Source organism: Urocitellus parryii, chromosome 3 (genome assembly GCF_045843805.1).
Source record: "Urocitellus parryii isolate mUroPar1 chromosome 3, mUroPar1.hap1, whole genome shotgun sequence".
NCBI classification, from domain to species: Eukaryota; Metazoa; Chordata; class Mammalia; order Rodentia; family Sciuridae; genus Urocitellus; species Urocitellus parryii.
The window spans coordinates 49,493,303-49,516,268 of NC_135533.1; positions in this window are offsets into that span (position 1 = coordinate 49,493,303).

Sequence of the window (22,966 nt, forward strand, 5' to 3'; positions counted from 1 at the left end):
GTTTATTAGTGTTTATGTTTTTTAGCAGATCAAAATAATTTAACAATGTAGAAGATTTACAGGGTTTGTGGGGATCTGAAGAACTAGGAAGTCTTAAAAGAATTTTATGGAAACCTAAATTGAGACAAATTCTTTGAAAGATGATTTTGCACAATTTCAAATACACGTAGCAATTGCTTCTAAACCTACACTTATATATCTCTATATGTATGCATGTAAATGCTTTCTATGCCATCAATTTTAGTAGCAAAATATACCTAAAATACATAAATGCCATTATAGAATAAAAAGCCTAATACATTATTGTATGTATGTACCAAGGAATATTATATTAGCTTTAATAAAACTGAAATAAGCCTGTGTTTTCTACTCTCTAAAAATATACAGAGATTTTTAGGTGTAAAAATGCAAAACTATACATTGGGTTATCACATTTTTTCAAGAAATAAAACATGTACATGCGGATAGTTGTATATATCTAGTGACCCACATATTCTGTCAGGAAAAAAAGCTCTTATTGACAGGAATCTATAATGAGTACATATGGGATTTTTGAATGAGTGGGAGATTCAATCTACTTTATATAACCTTGATAATACTTATGCATATAGATACATTTTTAAAAAAAATAGGTATTCTTCTCATAATTAAATCAATTCAGTTTTCAAAATAATAAAAAATAACACTTAAAGCAGGCCAAGAGCCTCTTAGGTGAATCCAGGTAAAATCTGTAAAGGCTTGTGTGCCTTGAAACATACATTTAAAACACAAACTCACAGGAGCAAGACTACTCAAATGTAAACATTTTCAGTTGCTCTAAAGAGTAAGTTCCTACTATTTCTCATGAAATAAGCCATAGGGTTAAATATTTACTTATAATAGTATTTTGGGAAAACACTCTTGTATTGCCATTCAAATTTCTTTTAAATAGGATTTTACCCCAATTGGAAGACTATGTGTGTTTGAGTAACATTAAATTAGTAATAAGGTCTTCAAGAAAGCAATACTTTATTCTTGAAGGTAAGCATAACCTAAATTACTACAGCTGTTGCCAACAGTAACATACATACATGAGAATTTCTCTGAATTATCATGGAAGAAAATGCCTTAGTAAGAAATTTAAGAAGCCTCTTGGCCAAATTCCTTGCATAATGACAGTGGTATTTTCAGTCCTGGAACAACATTGAAAGGAAGTAGAAACTGACTTGGATCAAACAACCCCAGGGAATTTTGTTGTATCATATTGTTTCATTAATTAGAATAAGACTAAAAGTACAAACAATTCAAGCTATAGTTCTAGCATTGACTTAAACATCATCACATTAGCAGAAATAGAGGATAATCTTATGGTAAATGAAAAATATTTTGAGTACACAGATATATGTTAAGAAGTGATCCAGGTTCTAAGTTTAGAATATTTACCATGTGTATAGTCTTCTCCCTAATAAATGCTGCAGTCTTGTGTCCTAACATACATTATATTAACATTAAAAAAAAAACATTATGGTGAACTGTTTTCATTGGTTTTACATTGCTGTGACCAAAATACTTAACAAGTACAATTTAAATAAGGGAAAATTATTTAGAACTCACAGTTTCAGAGTTCTCCATCTGTAGACTGCTAACACTATTTCTCTGCCCAACGTGAGGCAATATATTATGAGGAAAGGGCCCAGCAGAGGAAAGCTTCTCAGCTTATGGCATGGTTAGGAAGCAAAGGAAGGGGGAGAGAAAGGAAGAAACTGAAGGAAAAGCAATACTTCTAGAGTGCATCCCTCCCCCGTAACCCCCTTCTCTAGACATGCCCAACCTGCCTAGAGTTACCATCCAGTCCATTCGAACTATGATCGATTGGTTAGGCTACAGATCTCATAATCTAATCATTTTACCTCGGAATTTTTCTGCATTAACAGGAATTTTGGGCAGATATCTCATATCCAAACCATAACATTCTGTCCCTTGCCTCCATCTCTCATGTTTATCTCCCAATGCAAAATTCATTTTCATCTCCCAAACTCCCATAAGTCTTAACAACTCCAGCATTTTTAAGTCTCCTTGAGCTTCATGGAAAACCCTTGGTGATCAGTCCCTGTAAAAACTAAAAAAAAAAAAAAAATACATATATTAAATATATAATGGCCCAGAGTAAACATTTCCCTTTCCTAAAAGGGTATAGGGGCACAAAAAGAAAGGTTAGGGACTAAGCAAGAAAGAGACACAGCTGGGAAATGGGTCAGATAATTTTGCAAACAGCATCTAGGACACATGGCTGTGAGATACCAACTCCAAAGGGCTTGGGCAGCTCCACTCTTTGGGCTTTGCCAGGTGAAGTATGTATGGGTTGCCTTGAAGCCTGGATCTCTCCATAACCAACAGTTTTTCTTAGCAGACAGTCCCCTTTACTGGCATCTCTTAATTCCTAGGTTTTCCATTCTAACTTTAGCTTCATCTTTATACCTTCATGCATCATCCTCTCAGGACTAGTCCACAGTTCTCTGGACCTGGAATACTTTGCCTGACCTCTCATGTTTTTCTTTGAAATCTTGGTGGAGGCCTTCATGACTCCTTAATTGAGCATCCTACACTCCTAATTAGAACAATCACCATCTCACATAATACCTGGGTTCCCTGGAATCATGGCTGTAGCAACTCTGCATGCCTGTGTGGCTGAGCATGGTGAAACAATTTCATGGACCCCCTGTGCAAGCAGGGTGACTCCATGGTATCTTCCCAAAGGAATGTTTTTCCTTTAAACCCTGGATCCTTTGATGGGTGTGGTCTTGGAAATATCTGAGATGCCATCAAACTATTTTTTCAATTGTCTCTGTGAAAAGTACTTAGCATATTTTGGGGAGCTCTAATCTTTTCAATAAGCCCAACTTCCTTGGCCAAAGGTTTACATGCAGTTTTCTAGCCAAACTACAAGTTTTTAAAATCCTTCAACTCTACTCTCTTTTCCATATTCTCAAAGTAATACTGGCTAAAAGCTGCAAGCAACATCCATGTCATTGATTGAATACTGTGATGCCTTGGAATTTTCTCCTCCAGATTAATGAGTCCTTCACCTTTAAATTCAGGCTTACAGTTTCCTATGCCCCAGGACATAGGAAAAATGTAGCTAAGATCTTCACCAGAATATAACAGAAATGGCCTGTAGTTTAATTCTAAATAGAGTCCTCATTTTCCTCTGAAACCCCATGAGCACAGTCAGCATTTCTACTGACCGTTTGTTTCTTTGCACTCCCACCAGAATTATTCCCATCAGAATGCTTATAACTTTTTAAATCTTTACTGACCTGCATTTCCAAACTTTTCCAAATTCTTTTTATCAACAATTTTCAAAGACTTCTGGACCACTTGACCAGGTTACTCACAGGAAATGATCCCACTCTTTGTACCAAATTTTGTTTTAGTTTAATTTTCATTGTCATGAACAAAATATCCAACAAGCATCTGTTCAGTTCTTTGGCTCATTTATTGATTGGGTTATTTGTTTGTTTGTTTGTTTGTTTTTTTTTTTTTTTGGTGTTTTTGAGTTCTTTATATACCCTAGAGATTAGTGCTCTATCTGATGTGCAAGTGGTAAAAATTTGCTCCCAAGCTGTCGGCTTTCTGTTAACCTCACTGATTGTTTATTTTGCTGAGAAGAAGCTTTTTTTTTTTAGCTTGAATTCATCACATTTATTAATTCTTTATTTTAATTCTTGTGCTATAGGTATCTTGCTAAAGAAGTAGGGGCCTAATCCAATATGATGGAAATTTGGGCTTACTTTTTATTCATTAGACACAAGGTCTCTGGTTTAATTCCTAGGTCTTTGATCCACTTTGAGTTGAGTTTTGTGCATAGTGAGAGATAGGAGTTTAATTTTACTTTGTTGCATATGGATTTCCAGTTTTCCCAACACCATTTGTTGAAGAGGCTATCTTTTCTCCAATGTACATTTTGGCAAGGATGTGGGAGAAAAGGCACACTCATACACTGCTGTTGGGACTGCAAATTGGTGCAGTCAATTGGAAAGTATAGAGAATCCTTAGAAAACTGGAAATGGAAACTTTTGACCCAGCTATCCCACTCCTTGGTCTATACCCAAAGGACTTAAAAAGAGCATACTACAGGGACACAGCCACATCAATGTTTATTGCAGCACAATTCACAATAACTAAACTGTGGAACCAACCTAGATGTCCTTCAGTAGATGAATGGACAAATAAAATGTGGTATATATACACAATAGAATATTACTTACAAATAAAAGAATAAAATCATGGCATTTGCAGATTAATGGGTGGAGTTGGAGAATATAATGGTAAGTGAAGTTAGTCAATCCAAAAAAACCAAATGCCAATGTTTTCTCTGATATAAATCTGATTCATAGTGGGGTTGGGAGTGGAAGCGTGGGAAGATTAGACAAACTCTACATAGGGAATGGAGGAGGGAGGGGAAGGAAAGGGGAGGGAGGAGGAAAAGGGGTAAAATAGATGGTGGAATGAGATGGACATCACTACATGTATGAAGACACAAATGGTGTGAATATACTTTGTTTACAAGCAGAGATATGGAAAATTGTGCTCTATATATGTAATATGAATTGTAATGCATTCTGCTGTCATATATAACAAATTAAAATAAAAAATTTTTAAAAAATCAACAAGAAGAAGTTAGAGGGAATAGAGTTAATTTGGGGCTCATGGTTTCAGAGATCTCAGTCTATAGACTGCTGACTCCCTTGGTCTGGCCCAATGTGAGACAATACATCAAGGGGCAAGAGCCAAGTAGAGGAAAGCTACTCAACTTATATTGGGGTCAGGAAGAAGAGAGAAAGAAAGCGGGGTGGGGTGGAGAAAGAGAGAGGGGCTACAGGAAAAACAATACTTCCAGCCCTTCCAGCCCTCAATGACCCACTTTCTCCATCCATTCCCCACTTGTCTACAGTTACCACCATCAATCCATTCAATCTAGGATGAACTGATTTGGTTCCAACTTTCAAAATCTAATCATTTTTCTCTAAATATTCCTGCATTTACATTAGCATTTTGGAGATACCTCATATTTAAACCATAACATGAACAGTAACATAAAAGCATGGGGTTTTGGGGAGACCAACCAATTTTTCAGAATTATAAGGTTTATGGATGGAAGTGACATTTGTCTGTCACATGATTGATTTATAGAGGGTGCTAAATGGGTTGTGGGAAGAGACAACATGAGGAATCAGTGACCATGTTTCTTTAGAAGATGTGAACTAAGGATACTCTTTGTGACAATAGGGAGAGGAGGATTAGATGAGGATAGAGAGACATCTCCTGACATCCTTACTCTGAACTCAGGGACATCTGCCTCATCTCTGTTACTTTCATTTTTGTGTGAATTTTTGACTATATGTGGGACTCATGTAAACATCCTAGTGTTTATATTTCCTGCATGCTTGCATTTGTTTCCTAGATCTTTCATAACAAAGTACTACAAACCAGGTACCATTTAAAGCCTGGACTATTTTATGCTCAACATTTGGAGTAAAATATAGAAGTTGGTGATCTTGTAGGACAAATCACAAAGTTTTCTTTTAAGATGAACCAGGGAAATAATCGTAATTTTTTTTTCAACTGTTTTATTCAGTTTAGAATGCCCTCAGAGGGCTATAGTTCACCTTTCAAAAAGGTATGTTGATATCTTAAATCCCTGTTCCTCAGAAGGTGACCTTATTTGGAATAAGTTATTTCAGCTATAATTATCTACCACAAGGTCATATTGGAATAGAGTGGGCTTTGAATACATTATGACTGGTGACTTATGAGGGGAAAAGAGGCACACAGGCAAAAAACAAAAATGTCTTTGTGGAGATGAGGACAGAGATTTGAGTAATATTGTGACAAGCCGGGGCTTGGGCTACAAATACTGTAAGAGGCAAGTAAGGATCATCCCTTCAAAGCTTCAGAGGGATTCTGGACCTTGAATTTGAACTTCTGTCTCCAGAACTTGTAGAGAATAAATCCCTGTTTTTTAAGGCACCCAGTTTGTGGTACCTTGTTAGAACAGTTCAAGGAAACTAATAAGCCCTCTGTGTTGGATGATTTTATATATAAACTTGAACGTCATAATGAATGCCCAAATACCTGGTAGAACATTATTTCTGGAGTGTCTCTGAGGATGTTTACAGAAGATATTAGCATTTGAATAAGTAAACTGAGTAATGAAGATCTGTCTTCAACAAAATAGGTGTGCTTCCAACAATCCTATGATGTCTGGAATCAAACAAAAAAGCAGTAGAAGAACTCTCCTTGAGTTGGGACATGGTCAGATTCTCTGGCCTTTTCATGTGATCTGAATGTCATTATTGGCTTTCTTGGTTCTTCAGCTTGTAAGCAGTTGATCATGGGACTCTGGGTTTCTATAAATACCTGAAATTGTCCCCATACTAAATTATTTCTTATATTTCCACACATGTCCTATTTGTTCCTTTTCTGTGGAAAACCCTGAGCAATATTCCCTCTATCAAATTTTTCTTTCTGAAAATTTTTATTTTTAATTTATCTTAAATCCATATAAAATTTTATTCTCTCTCTGAAGCCTTTTCCTCATTCCACTAATCCAGAGACATAGAAATTCTCTAGTCTCTGTGCTTTCCTGGTGATTTTAAATATTCTTTCAGCCAAATTAATTACTTTGCAATATTTTTAGATATTTGTGGGCTAGCCACTATTCTGAACCCTGATCTTTTCTGAGTTAGATATTATATCATGCATCCATTCTTGATTAAAATTACAGTTGATATGGGAGACTACAGATGTCAAAGTAATATTTGGTGATAACATTTTAATGATATTTAAGAAACTATTCATAAAAGAACCTTTGCCCATGCAAAGCAATGGATGTCCATTGTCTTCTTCCACAGAAAAAGATGATGAATCCCAGAAAATATTTACATGGTAGAAATACATGGCATAAAGTTCAAATGGGATCTGAACTTTCTTTCTTTCTTAAGAATGCTTTTTTATAAAAATGGGGAGCAAGATAATTTTAATAATATAGAAAGGCTTAAGTAGTTATAAATAGAAAAACCTTTAACCATGAGATGTTGAGTTTTTATTTCAGAAAAGAACAGCTTTGGGAATTATGGAAACTTTATCTAAATTGATAAGACTTGGTTAGCATAAGTGGTTGAATTTTTCTCTTCTATATGAAAAACTATATGAAGATTCTGACCTATCCATCTGGTTCTGATTAATTAAACTATTCTAAAGATTGTTTTAAAACATATTTTATTTTCTGAGTCAAATAAATGTGGCTAAAACAACCAAATTTGAAACATAGAGGTGGACAGTGCCTTTCCCTGATCTTGTAATGTTGAAATCATAGTATATTTTCATTTTGCACCTGAGATATAGTGTGTGTTCAGAAAATATTTTCTGAAAAAGTACACAACTGACCATAAGGTCATAAAGAAAATTAAAAAAAAAAAACATTCTTTTTGGACAAGTAGGTGTAAATTTAAATTGCTGAGCAGTGACTTTTATTTAGGATTTATTAACTCATATTTAAATGCTGCAGCAATTTTTGTTACTAAAATTTTTGGCCTTATCAATAGAAGCTGAAAGTATTTTTGAGTCTTCCAATAAACTAGCACATGTGATTAATTAAAATCCCAAATATGAAGAGTGTCAAACTTTTCTGCTTTTGAAACCTGAGTGTTGCTCTGTGAAGAGCATTAATGCAGCCTGAGTCTCTGCAGCACTGATAGATGAGAGAAAGAAAAAGCACTTCTAGAAAAAAAATAGGGCATTCATCCGAATATCCAGCCAGGACTCATTTTGGTTGGAAATGGTAGAAATCCAACTGGAACACACTCCAAGAAAGAAATTTATAACCTACCTGATGAGATTTAAGGAATCACACAGCATAGCTTTCCTCAGAAATGATGGTGAACTGGGATTTGAAAGATGCCATATGTTGCTCTTTGTCTGCATCTTAATCCTGGTGTTTTCTTTGATCACTCAGTCTTTTTCTTGCAGACTAGCTTTTTTCTTTCAATTCATTATTACTATTTTTAATTTTGAGATAGCTTTGCCAAGTTGCCCAGGCTGACCTTGAACTTGCAATCCTCCCGCATCAGCTTTCTGAGTAGCTAGAATAATAGATAGATGCCACTACACCCAGCTAGTTAATTTTTCACAGTGGAGAAATGTGGCACTGGTAGATTTCAGGCTAGTAAATGTTCAGTGTTGCTGTGCAAGGGCATTTCACAATTTACTTTAGTCCTTAGTTTTAAAAAGTCACAAGGGAATGAACTGATTAGTGTGATTTTGCTCAACTGCCCAACAATATCATTAGCGATGTTGGGTACAATGACTGGTAATTCCCATTGCAACAACATTGTTAGATTCACTGGAGAAATGATCCTCCAGAATAAGAGGGTGCTATGCTATTCCTGGGATGTTAAGTAATTAAGGAAATTCATCAGCCTGAGACTCTTAGCTAGAAACTGATTATAATTTAATAGAAAGAAAACAAATCTAGGGGCTTTGGTTGTGGCTCAGGGGTAGAGTGCTTGCCTAGCACATGGGAGGCTCTGGGTTTGACCCTCAGCATCACATAAAAATAAATAAATAAAATAAATGTAATGCGTCCAACTACAACTAAAAAATATACATATATAAGAAAAACACAAATCTATCAAATTCTATAAAATTTCTAGTAACATGAAGTGATAAAAAAATGAGAAGGTTTGTACATGAGAAAAAAGGAGGGAGATTTTCGAACTGTCTCTGAAAATAATTGTTTTTGTGTTGCTTTTTGTTTGTTGTTAGCAGTAAAATCCAGTAACTAATGGTAAGAAAGATATTAGAGTCATCCTTTATTAAAATATGTATACATACATGTATACACACATACGTGTGTGTGTGTGTGTGTGTGTGTGTGTGTGTCTGCGTGTGTATTTATTGTTGGTACCAGAGATTGAATCCAGGGTGCTTAACCTCTGGGCCACATCCCCAGGCCTTATTCTTTTTATTTTATTTTTTATTTTGAGATGGTCCTGTGATCTTGCTGAGGCTTTGAACTGGTGATCCTTCTGCCTCAGCCTCTCAAGCCTCTGAGATTTCAGACATGTGCCACCATGCCCAGTTTCTTAAAAGAATCTTTAAGAACAGTAAAAATGATAAAGATATCCATGATGGTAGAGGAGTCAGAGAAACTGAACATATCAAATCTTTTGTATGAGATCTCTCTATCTGTATAAATATAAATCACACACTGAGATATCTGTTCACGGGTTTTAGAAGGAATAGATTATGGTATAAAAGATGCCTAGACCATTTAGATTTTAAGTCCAACAAGGGTTAGGGTTTTGAAAAATTAGAATTATGTTTACTTAGTTTGTGATGAACAAAAATAAATTTATTTAGCTGTTTTTTTTTTTTTGTTTTTGTTGTTTGTTTTTGTTTCTTCATTTTGTTTTCTTTTTCTAGGATGTTATCCCAAGTAGGACACTGTTGTTGTGAATTTTCAGAGCTTGACTCACTCCCTTATTGCCATGAATGTTAGGTCCTCAGAAGTGTAAAGGGAAGCCTGAAAGGACAGACAAAGAGTTTATAAGATCCAGGGGTATGTAAATGAGAGGCGGGAATGCTTTTGTTGGTTAGAGGAATCAACTGAAGCCTAACGCCTAGTACTTAGTTTTTGCTCCACAGCGATAGCATATAATGCTAATTGGCTTCTATTTTGAGGAAATGCATCAGTGCTCAAAGTGTAACAGATAAATTGATGTGAAAATGTTATGTCAAGTCATATTCTTAGGTTGATAGGGTTGTCATTATCAGTGGATTTATATTCATGTCAAAAGAGTGAAATGATTTCTCTCCTCTCCTATAAACAGAAGACAGGGTTGTGTGTCAGGGCTTAACAATGGGGCTCTCAATGCAAAAGCAAGCTCTTGCCTCACAGAGGGATGCTTGGCCAACACCTTCATGTTATTTACTCTCACTGGGCTCCCCTTTTTGTGACCTAAAGGTAGAGCAACTGGAATCAGGAAATTTCTCTTTCCTTTGACTTGTCATAAATTAACTGCGGAAAGGAAAAAAAAAATGATGATTTAGCTCCTCTTGAGAAAAACCAGAGAAGCCATATGCTTTTACAAGAAAAATCAGCTTTATTGGGGTAAATTTATGGACAATAAAATTTACTAATTTAAGCACACAATTCACTGAATATTGACAATTGCATTGAGGCATGGAACTACCATTATGATCATGGTGCAAAATATTTACATCATTCTGAAAACAGTTTCCCTTTGTGCTGTTTTGCAGTTCTGCCACCTCCTGTCTCCTAGCAAATAGCTGACCTTTTTTTCTGTCCCTAGGGCTTTGTCTATACTATAATTTTATATGAATGGAGTCACCCCAGTCAATAGTCATTTGTGTCTGGCTTTTCATTCAGCATAATGCCTTTGTAAATCATCATATTGTGTTAGTAATTTGTTGCATTTCTTATTGAGTAGTATTAAGTTGTATAGTTACACTACAATGTGTTTATTTATCTACCATTCACCAGTCAGTGGACAGTGGGGTTGTTCCCATATTCTATTTGTTTTGAATAAAATTGTCATGGAAATGTGAAAGCATATCTTTGTATAGAAATGTTCTGTAAGTCATAATGTAAAGGCACCAATACTTTCATATGAAAAAATTTTTCAAAAGTCTGTGTAGCATTTTGTATTCCCAGAAGCGATGTGAGCTCCTATTGCTAAATTCAGGCAGCAAAACTTGGTATTATCAGTCTTATTAATTTTAGGCATTATAGTATGTATTACAATTCCATTATGGCTTTAATTTACATTTTCTTAATAACATTTTACTGTGTGCTTAGTTTTTATGCATACCTTTTTGTGGCAAAATGTCTATTTAAATGTTTTTCCCAATTTCTTTGAAAACTATGTCATATTGAACATTATTGAGTCATCAAAAGATTTTTATGTATCTGAACTTTATAATACACATTCTTTGTAAATAGTTTCTTCTAGTTAATGAATATTAATTAATTAATAGTGAACTTTTAAATTTTATTTTAAAACTATTTTTTTTTTTTTAGCATCCAGGGTTTCTGAACCAATGAGCCACATACCCAGCCCTTTTTATTTTTTATTTTGAGACAGGGTCTTGCTAATCTGCTGAGGGTTTTACTAAAATGCTGAGGCTGTCTTTGAACCTGTGCTCCTCCTGCCTCAGTCTTCTGAGTCATTGGGATTACAGCTGTGCACCATCACATCTGGCTAAAATAATTTCAGATTTATACAAGTTTGTCAAAGAGTTCCATTATACCATTCATCTACCTTCCCCTAATTAAAAAAATGTGTAACCACAGTACATGTATTAAAACTATGAAATCAACATTGGATTTAACACTGTTGATCAAACTATTTACACTTCTTCAATTTTGCTAGTGATGTGTTTTCACTGTCCTGGAATCAAATTCAAGATACCACACAGCACTTAGTCAGCATGCCTCCTCCATCTTTTCTAATCTCTTATAAGTTTCAGTCTTTTCCTTTTTTCTTCCATGACAGTGACAATTTTGAAGATGACTTGTCAAGTATGTTCTATAATTTGCTTCATTTTTATTTCCCTTATGCTTCTCTTGAACAGATTGAGGTTAGTGGGGATAACCACAGAGGTAGTGTGCCCTTCCTGTATCATGTCAGGTTACATGTACCTGATTGATTAGCAGTGATATTACCCTTATCCACTGATTAAGGTGGTGGTTACCAGGTTCTCCTTTCTAAAGGCAACTTAACTTCCCCTTTTATTCTCTTTCATCAGAAGTGAGTCAATCACTATCGCAAGCCCATACTCTAGAGGTCAGGTGTTGAGGTCCCCTTCTTGAAGAGACATCAACCAAATTTTTTTTGAACATGCCGAAATCTATGAAGGAGGCTATGAAAACATTTCATTTTTCACTTCTGCTGATGATAGAATTCTAAGTTGACAGTTATTTCCCCAACACTTTAAAGATGTAACTACATTTATGGTTCACAGAATATATGATGAAAACCCTATTGTGATCCTTAAGTTTTTTTTTTCCCTGTACATCATGTGTTAGTTTTTTTCTGGCACCTTGGAAGTCTTAATCACTGATTTTTAGCAGCTAATTATATTGTTCTTTGTTAATGTTTTCTCTAGGTTTATATGACTTAAAGTTCCATTAAGTTTTCTAATCTGAAATCTTAGATTGCTACGTTCATAATTTCATCAAGTTTGGGAAGTTTTCAGGTATTTTTATTTGAATTTTTTTTCCTGATTTGCTCTTTCTGGAACTTCAACTACACAGATGTTAGAATGCATAGGTTAATTTACTGCTAGTTTTTATTTTTTTTCCAAATTTTTACTGAGTGGATTCATTTTGGAAACTTTCAATTTCTATATTTTTAATTCATTGATTTTTTTTGTTCCACAGTGTCTAATCTATTGTTCATCACCTCTCTTGTACTTATCATTAGGTTATTGTAATTTTAATCTCTGAGTATTGTGCTGGGTCTTTTCCATTTTTTCCATTATTACAAATGCCACATTTATGTTTTTATGGATATTGTTGATAATCAAATATATTATTTTCACAATAAATTTTTAAAGATTTTTGTCTTCTAATTCCATTATTTATACCATTTCTCAGTTTATTTTTCATTTATTTATTATTTATTGATAATAAATCATCTTATTCTCTTTCTTTGCATCTGTAATAATTTTTCAATTAAATTTGTTTAAGTGCTAGATTTATTTTGAATTTTCTAAAGACTTGTTTTTTTTTTTTTTTCTGAGAGGTTAAAATCTGAGATAATTTGATTCTATGAAACTTATCATAAAGTTTTGTTATGGGTCCACATCAGCCTTTAATTTAGAATTAATTTAGCATTACTACTGAGATCATTAATTTCTGAGTTTTCTACCCATTCATTGTCCTAAGATTTATGGGTACCTCTGGTTGGTGAAAAGTAAATTATTCCCATTTTTTTCTCCAGAAATTGCTTAATCTACCTCTTTCTAATTTTTAGTGGGCATATTTTGAGCTCTGTGAAGTTTTATGTCAAGTTTGTATATATGAGTATTCAGAAAAACTTTTTTTTTAGTATTTTAATGTACATTTATTTATTTATTTTTATTTTTTAGTTGATTTTATTTTTTAATTACATGACAGTGGAATGCATTACGATTCTTATTTACATATATAGAGCACAATTTTTCATATCTCTGTATACAAAATATATTCATACCAATTCATGTCTTCATACATGTACTTTGAGTAATGATATCCATCACATTCCACCATCATTGCTAACCCCCTATTCCGTCCTTCCCCTCCCACCCCTCTGCCTTATCTAGAGTTCCTCTATTCCTCCCTTGCTCTTCCTCCCACCTCATTATGAGTCAGACTCCTTTTATCAGAGAAAACATTTGGCATTTGTTTTTTGGGGATTGGCTAACTTCACTTAGCATAATCTTCTCCAACTGCATCCATTTACCTGCAAAATTTTATTCTCTTTTATTGCTGAGTAATATTCCATTGTGTATATATGCCACATTTAAAAAAAATCTTATTTTATTTTTATGTGGTGCTGAGGATCAAACCCAGTGCCTCATGCATACCAGGCGAGCACTCTACCTCTTAAGCCACAACCCCAGCCATATGCCACATTTTTAAAATCCATTCATCTGCTGAAGGGCATCTAGGTTGTTTCCATAGTTTAGTTATTGTGAATTGTGCTGCTATAAATATTGATATTGATGTACTCCTGTAGTATGTTATTTTTAAGTCCTTTGGGTATAGACTGAGGAGAAGAATAGCTGGGCCAAATGATGGTTCCATTCCCAGTTTTCCAAGGAATCTCCATACTGCTTTCCATATACCCCTATCTCTCACCATGCACAAAACTGAACTCAAAATGGATCAAGGACCTAGGAATTAAACCAGAGACTCTGTGTCTATTAGAAGAAAAAGTAGGCCCTAATTGTCATCATGTGGGATTAGGCCCCAACTTCGTTAATAAGACTCCTATAGCACAAGAATTAAACCAAGAATCAATAAATGGGATGAACTCAAACTAAAAAGTTTCTTCTCAGCAAAAGAAACAATCTGTGAAGTGAATAGAGAGCCTACATCTTGGGAACAAACCCCTCAAACATCAGATAGAGCACTAATCTTTAGGGTATATAAAGAACTAAAAAAGCTAAGCACCAAAAAACCCAAATAACCCAATCAATAAATGGGCCAAAGACCTGAACAGACACTTCTCAGAAGAGGACATACAATCCATCAACAAATATATAAGAAATGTTCATCATCTCTAGCAATTAGAGAAATGCATATGAAAACCACTCTAAGATATCATCTCACTCCAGTCAGAATGGCAGCTATTACGAAGACAAACAACAATAAGTGTTGGCAAGGATGTGGGGGAAAAGGCATGCTCAGAAAAAGCTTTTAAGGGTGCCTCTGCTGTTTTCCAGATTCTTTCTCCCTGTTCAATTCTCTCCTCTTTGCTATTCTGCCCCATGGCTTTAGTTAGCTTTCACCAGATTCCCTTGAGACTGCTATGTCCCGCCCCCCCCTTTTTGGTGGGGGTTCCTCCCTCCACAGTGGTTTTTAAATGCACTCAGGCAGTAATTGGAGCACTTGTGGGGCTCACCTCATTGTCACACTTTTGCACTGCCCCTTGCCCAGGGACGGAACTGTTTTCATATATTTGTTTTTCTAAGTGTCTATGATGGGAAGAAAATTTCTGCTGTGGTTGTTGTTTTACAGTTAGAAGTATTGGTTACTGAATGCATTGATTTCTCCCCATATTTCCAACAAATTTTTATTGAGTTTTAAAGGTTTTTCTCTATTAGTCTAGTTGCTGTGGATGATTTGACATTGGTATAAATTGGAATATTTGCTTTCAAAGAGAATTAGAAGGACAAATATACTAAGGACACAGGACAGGAATGATTTTGCTGGCAAATGATAAAGACATAAAGACATACAGACATCAGAAAGTTCTTTAATACAACATTCATCTGTTTAAATTGAAGAACTCTTTCCAAGGTAGGCTGTGGGTTGTATTTAATGGAACTAGTGTTTCTTTCTTTTTCTTTTCAGGTAAAAAGTAATAAACTGGTTGTAATTGCTAATAATGTGAAAGATTGACTATATAAAAAAATCCCTTGTTTTAGACTTGTAATGAATGTAACAAATATCATTTTTTATTTATTTTTTGTGCCCATTAGTTATACAAAATAAATTCTGATATATTTGTACATGTTCATAACATAATTTGATAAATTTCACTCCCCAGTACCTTCCCTTGCCCTTCCCTCCTCCCTCCCTCTTACTCTCTTACTCAGCCTTAATGGTCTCCCGTCTATGGTCTATGTTTAAGAGATCCTCATTTTTTCCCTTTTATCTTCCACATATTAGAGAAAACATACAACCCTTGAATTTCCAAGTTTACCTCCTTTAAATGATTCTCTACATCCATTTTACTGAAAATGACATAATTTCATTCTTCTTTATGGTAATATATATATATATATATATATAGTTTTCTTTTTCCATTCATCTGCTGATAGACACCTAGTGTGGTCTTGTAACTTAGATATTGTGAATTGTGCTGCTATAAACATGGGGATGCATGTATCTCCATGTTATCTTTAATTCTTTTGGAAAAATACTGAAGAGTGGTATAGCAGGATTATTTATTACTTCCATGATTTTTTTTTTCTTTTTGGAAAACCCCCATATGGATTTCCAGAGTGGCTGTACTAATTTCTGTTCCTATGAACAATATATAAGGATTCGTTTTCTCCCTGCATCTTCATCAGTATTTATTACTATTTGTATTCTTAATGATTGCTATTCCATCTGAAATGAAATGGAATCTCATTGTAATTTTGAAATTCTCTTAAAACTAAAGATGCTAAACATATTTTCCTGTAATTGCTGGCTATTTGTATTTCTTTGTGAAATGTATGTTTAATTCATTTACCATTATCCAGTGGGTGATTTGGGTTTCTTTTTATCTTTTGGTGTTGAGTTTCTTGAATTCACTGTGTATTATGGATTTTAATCTCTGTCAGATGACTAACTGGCTGAGATTTTTCTCCTGTCTGCAGGTACTCTCTTCAGTTGTTTATTGTTTAATGTGCAGTGAACAAATCTTTCATTTGATTCTATTCCATTTGTTGATTCTTAGTAGTATTTCCTGGACTATAGGAGTCATATTGAGGAAGTCTTTGCTTGGAGTGACAAACTTTATCTTAAGTGCACTTATTTTTATACAATTAATTAACCAAAATTCTCTCAATCCTCAAAAAGAGACTCATAAAATACTAGTATTGTGGCTGACAATAATGAATTGTTTATTCTGAAGCATTTCATTGTTTTCGAGAACCAAGCCATTTTGTTGGTATTTTATTTGCTAGCCTGGGGACCAGAGAAAAACTTCAAACTTTTCAGAATAGAGAGTTAAAATCAACATATTCTCCATATTTTAAAGGCAATCAAAGGTTTGCATAAATCAATGATATTCTTCCCAGAAGCACAAAGATAGCAAAGAAATGTTTGTGTGTTTCTTGAAAGCTAGATTAAAAAATCATCTCCTTTAAAAATTCAGAGCAACAGATCTTCTCTACATGAATTTTCCATACAAATTTACAGCACCCAAGTTGTCTGGCAAACTTTCAGCCAAGTTATTCTATAGAGCCTAAGGGTTTAGGAGACCCACTGTGTGCTCTCCATGTGAGGCAAGCAAATACTGATATTCTCCAGTAGAAGGAGGCTGTATCCAGACCCAGGAGGACATGCACAAAGAGCTCATTGCTAAATGTAAGTTCAAAATTCAAGTCTCAAAACACATAAAAACACAAATCATGCAAGGGATAGAAAAACAACCCACAGAGGAATGAGACTTTCAAGAATTTCAAATAATAGAGTTAAAAGTAAAGAATGCAAACAAAAAAATCTGATTAACTAAAAGCCAAATAGAAAATACTAGAAAGAATAAGCTGTATTTCAAAAGAGCAAAGAAATATGAAAAGAAAAAAAAGCAACAAAAATAAAATAACCAAAAATTTTTAAAACTCCTCAGTGAATATTTTAACAGAAGATTAGCTCTGAATATAGATTTAGTAAACTGAATAAATTGTTAAGGTTATATATACAGATAAAATATTAAGGGGAAATATAGGGAGATTGAGATTCATCGTGGATGGAATATAGTCCAAAGGACTGTCATTAGAATTTCAGAATAAAATAATAGCTTTAATTGAAAAAAGGTAATATTTAAAATGTAGTAATGACCACGAATTTTCTAGAGCCAAGAGGGCATGAATTTTTTTCATGAAATCTGAGTGATTTGAATGAATATAAATTCACAGAAACATTGCTAAGAGAAAATAGAACTCAAAAGATAAACTATTAGAATCGTCCAGAGGTCGGAAAAGATGCTGAGTACATAGAGCATAATATCACTTGGACAGACCACAGATGTTATAGCATGTAGCCAGAACATAGTGGAAAATATCTCTAAAGTTCTGAGATTGTGTATTAAATTAGAAATTTCAACACGGATAAACTATAGTTCTGTAAAACATGTGAAATAAAGATTGCTGTTTTAAACAAAGGAGTTTACCTACAGCTTTTCACAGGAGAAATTCCTAAAAAGTATGCATCTGGAATAAGACTATCTAATTCAGAAGGAAGAACTCTTATGCAAGATATAACCCAAGAGTTAATGTGTGGATAATAGAGGAGAATGTCAGCACTACATTCTAATAATAAAAACCATAATATTGCCTAATTTAAAGGATATTCATTTTATTTTATTTATTGCTTATCTCCTATTTATTATTACAGGGTATCCATTTTATTGTATTTCAATAAAATAGAACTTAATATATAACAATATAAAATGAGATGAGTGTTCCAATATGCAATGCTCCAAATTTCTTTTGGTGAAGACATTAAATTATACACACATGTACTTAAACAGATATAAACATTAAACATTTGTAAATACACATAATCTTTAAACTCTAATAAAATAAATATATGAATCAAAATTTTAGGAGTAAATATTAAACAAATAGCCATAGAATTTATAAGACTGAATCTAGAAAAAGGAAATAATGAGAACAAGATAGGGAAATCTCTCAATTTAAAATAAGGCATAAAAGAGCAAAACATGAAAGACACTTTAAATAGACACATAATAAGATGCTAGAGAAATTCAAACTTATTAGCAATCATATTAATTGTGAAAGGTACAAATATACTTATTAAAAGACAAAATTTGTTAGAATTGGTTTGAAAATTCTAAATATGTGCAGCATATGAAAATTATCCCCAATATATAAGACACTTTTAATAAAACTCACAAGGTGACAAATGGCATTATTTCACTAAATAAAAATAGGAGAAAAATTCATGAGAAAGGTACAGTGGTTTTATAAAAAGTATAGTGGTTCTAAAATCACAAAAAATATAGCATAAACGTTTACAGAATTTCACAGAGAAATTAATAAACCTATTATAGTACGGATTTTCATCACTAATTCAGATAAAATAGTAAAAATGACTATGGATATAAAATATTCACACAATTCCTCTAATGTTGATAATTCAAGAAAATCTTTTAAAGGAAGTAGCTTTAATGGTCAATCTGATGCTGAAGTACATTTTCTACATGTATACAGTTGACAATGCAGGCATTCTGGCCTGAAGATGCTGTATAATCCAACACACAGAGAAAAAAGAATATATGATATATATATTTTTTCTTGGTATGGTTAATTGTGTGTTTCATCTTAGATTAGTAAAAATTATTTCTGTGTATTTTTGTGAAGGTGATTCCAGAAGAGATTTAACATTTTCATTGTTGGACTGAGCAAAGCAGACATCTCTCTGATTGCAGATACAGATCACCCAGTCTTTTGAGGGTATGATGAAAACAAAGAGGTAAAGGAAAGCTTAGTCTTCTTTCCTCCTGGATTTAGGACCCTTAGCCTCCCACTGGATTTATATCAACAACTGTCTGTTTGTCAGGACTTTGATGCCAACAGCATTTTTGTGTCTCCAGCTTGCAGTTGACAGAGTCTGGAAATTTTCAGCCTCTATGATTGTGTGAACCAATGTTTCATTATTTATCTACCTCTCTCTCTCTCTCTCTTTCTCCCCCCCATCTATTTATCTATATATATTCATCCTATTATAAACAGCCTACTTTTAAAAATTTACAGTGTGAAGGAAATGAAGGTCAAATAATTCTTATATAGTTCAACTATCAATTCATCGGAAATGACACACTGAATTCTCTTTGTGAACTCAGTTCTTCAAGATCTTTTTTTTTTCCTGATAGATATGTCTGAATGTCTGATCTGCCAATAATGTTATTTTAATATATTCCAGAGGTAACATCTTCCAACCAATTCTGATCTTTTATATGTCCTATTTCTGTTGATTGGTACCATCATGTGGTCATTCACATTGACTAACTTCATAGGTAACTTTCCATTTTATACTCCAGCTAGATTTTAGAATAGCATTACAGTTTTTTCATGTTTATTTGATCTAAATGATATGTTTCCTCTTTCTATTTAGATGCTTGAATATTTCATCTTCCTCTCATATTACTTTTCATATATTTATGATTATAGAAAACACTCTGATAACATGAGAATCAACAGGAGGCACACTTAGTAATAATGAAGACTAGATTTGTTTCTATTCCTCTAGGAATGAAGCACTTCTCCGGATTCTAACATGATCTCCCGTTCCCTTCTACTGCCCCATGAAAGTGAATCCTGTGTGGATGAAACACACCTGTGAGACTGGGGAAGTTATAATATTTACTCACCAAAAACAAAAAATAAAAAATAAAAACAATAACAAAAAAATTGTTGAAGCAGGGGTTTTGTTTTACACTTTTTTTTATTTGATAGAACTATCAGCTTTCCCAAAAACTGTTCTCATAAATAGTGCTTAGTTAAATTACTACATAGTTGTCTTGATGATGTTTTATATTTCATAGTTTTTGCTTAATTAAGAAAATTATCTGGGGGATCCAACATGGCGGCCGGCGAGGAAGCAGAGATTCCAACGTCTCCACTTTAACGGGATAAGAAAGAGCCATCCGAACAGCTGCAGCCTACCTACGGAGGAACTTCTAGCATAATTCCCTTAAGAGGAGAGCAGCCGTGATCTGGTAGGTTTATTGGAAGTGACAGTTTGTCCCAGAGAAGTGGATCTTGGACGGCCACTCGGGCACAGAGGTCTAGTCCCACAGCCATCAGCTACCCGGCTACACAGGTGGCCCCGCGGCGGGTGCAGAAGTCAAGTCCCGGAACCAGCAACCGCTTTTGCAAGTGGCAGACACCCGGAAAGGCTTGGGCCGCCCCGCCCGAACCGGCAGTCGGCCTCTGCCATCCGGGCTCCCCCAGGAGGCCTAGCGCTCACTCTGGGAACAGCTGCTTCTCCTGCCCGGTTCCTAACCACGCGGCCACAGCTACCCGGCTCCACAGGTGGCACTGCGGCAGGTGCAGAAGTCAAGTCCTGAGGAGGGAAGATGGCAGCGAAGGGAGTGCATCACCCCAGTGCGCCGCGTCACTGAGCGGGAGAAAGATGATCTTGTAGGGAATTTCCAGTGAAATTGAGGTGCTCCAGAATCTAGTGGACAGATTTCCATCGTGCGAAGTTCAACTGCGGGAGCTCCATTTCTCCGCACAGAGGGTCGCATAGCCTGATAGGCAATCGCCCTGCGGCTGGAGTCTGTGGCGCGCACTGGGGAGCGGCAAGGTGCCGGAGCGGGGGAGCAACGATACCTGCAGCCCACTGGAAAGACAGGCCAGGTAGCTTGCCAGCATGGTGGACACGTAACACCGAGGCAGTCGCGTCACACTGGTTGGAGTGGGGGTGGAGCAGGGTTGCCGACCGGGTCCGGAGGGGGCGCAGCGACCTGTTGGAGAGGTAGTCAGGTACCACCATTGGGAGTGGGGGCTGTGCAGAACTGCGACCCACCAGCCTAGAGGCCTGCCAGCGTGGTAGACGCGTCACACCAATTGGAGTGGGGACCCAGCAGAGCCGCCACCCACATCCAGATCAGGACCAACGGACCCAGGGCGTGGTAGTTACATTACCACAATTGGAGTGGGGGCAGAGCAAAGCCGCCACCCGTGCCCGCAGGGGGGGGCAGACCTGCGACCGATCAGCATGGTAGACAGATCACCCTTATTAGAGGAGGAGCATAGCCACTATCCACCCTGCAAGGGAGACTCCCCAACTATACAAGAGCAATATAAATAAATAGGGGGTAAATTTCAAAAACACAACAGTTGCACCAAGCAGAAAGAAACGCAAGCAGTATGAAAAGACAAGGAAAGAAAGAACCACAAGCAATGCAGGTCAACTCAACATTAGAAGAGGTAATAGCTGCAACAGATGGAATGTCAGATAAAGAGTTCAGGATATACATGCTTCAGATTATCTGGAGTCTCAAGGAAGACATGAGACAGCAAAATCAGACAATGAAAGATCACATTGACAAACAAATCCAGGAAGTAAAATATCAATTTCACAGGGAGATAGAGGTAATAAAAAACAAACAAATAGAAATCCTAGAAATGCAGGAAACAATAAACCAACTTAAAAACTCAATTGAGAATACTACCAGCAGAGTAGATCACTTAGAAGAGAGAACATCAGACAATGAAGACAAAGTATTTCAACTAGAAAAGAACATAGACAGCTCAGCAAGTCTACTAAGAAACCATGAGCAGAACATCGAAGAATTATGGGACAATATCAAAAGATCAAATTTAAGAGTCATTGGGATACAGGAAGGCACAGAGCTCCATACCAAAGGAATAAACAGTCTATTCAGTGAAATAATACGAGAAAACTTCCCAGACTTGAAGAATGAGACAGAATCCCAAATCCTAGAAGCCTACAGGACACCGAACATGCAAAATCATAAGAGATCCACACCTAGACACATTATAATGAAGATGTCCAACATACAGAATAAGGAGAGAATTTTAAAAGCTGCAAGAGAAAGAAAGCAGATTACATTTAGGGGTAAACCAATCAGGATAAGAGCTGATCTCTCAACACAGACTCTGAAAGCTAGAAGATCCTGGAATAACATATTTCAAACACTGAAAGAAAATGGGTTCCAACCAAGAATCGTGTATCCGGCGAAATTAAGCTTCAGGATAGAAGATGAAATTAAAACCTTCCACGATAAACAAAAGTTAAAAGAATTCGCAGCTAGAAAACCATCTCTTCAAAAAATCCTTGGCAAAACATTACAGGAAGAGGAAATGGAAAATAACAATGAAAACCAACAATGGGAGGTAGGACAGTAAAGGGGGGAAAGTAGTCAAAGAGGATAACAAATCAGGTTTAGTAACATCAATAAATAAATATGGCTAGAAGAACAAACCATATCTCAATAATAACCCTAAATGTTAATGGCTTAAACTCACCACTCAAGAGACACAGGCTAGCAGAATGGATCACAAAACAAGACCCAACAATATGCTGCCTACAGGAGACGCATCTGATAGGAAAAGATATTCATAGACTGAAGGTGAGAGGTTGGGAAAAATCATACCACTCATATGGACTGTGGATACAAGCAGGAGTGGCCATACTCATATCTAATAAAATAGATTTCAAGCCAAAGTTAATCAAAAGGGATAAAGAAGGACACTTCATACTGCTCAAGGGAACCATACACCAACAAGACATAACAATCATAAATATATATGCCCCAAATAATGGTGCAGCTGTGTTCATCAAGCAAACTCTTCTCAAGTTCAAGAGTCTAATAGACCAACATACAATAATCATGGGAGACTTCAACACACCTCTCTCACCACTGGACAGATCTTCCAAACAAAAGTTAAATAAGGAAACTGTAGAACTCAATAACACAATTAACAACCT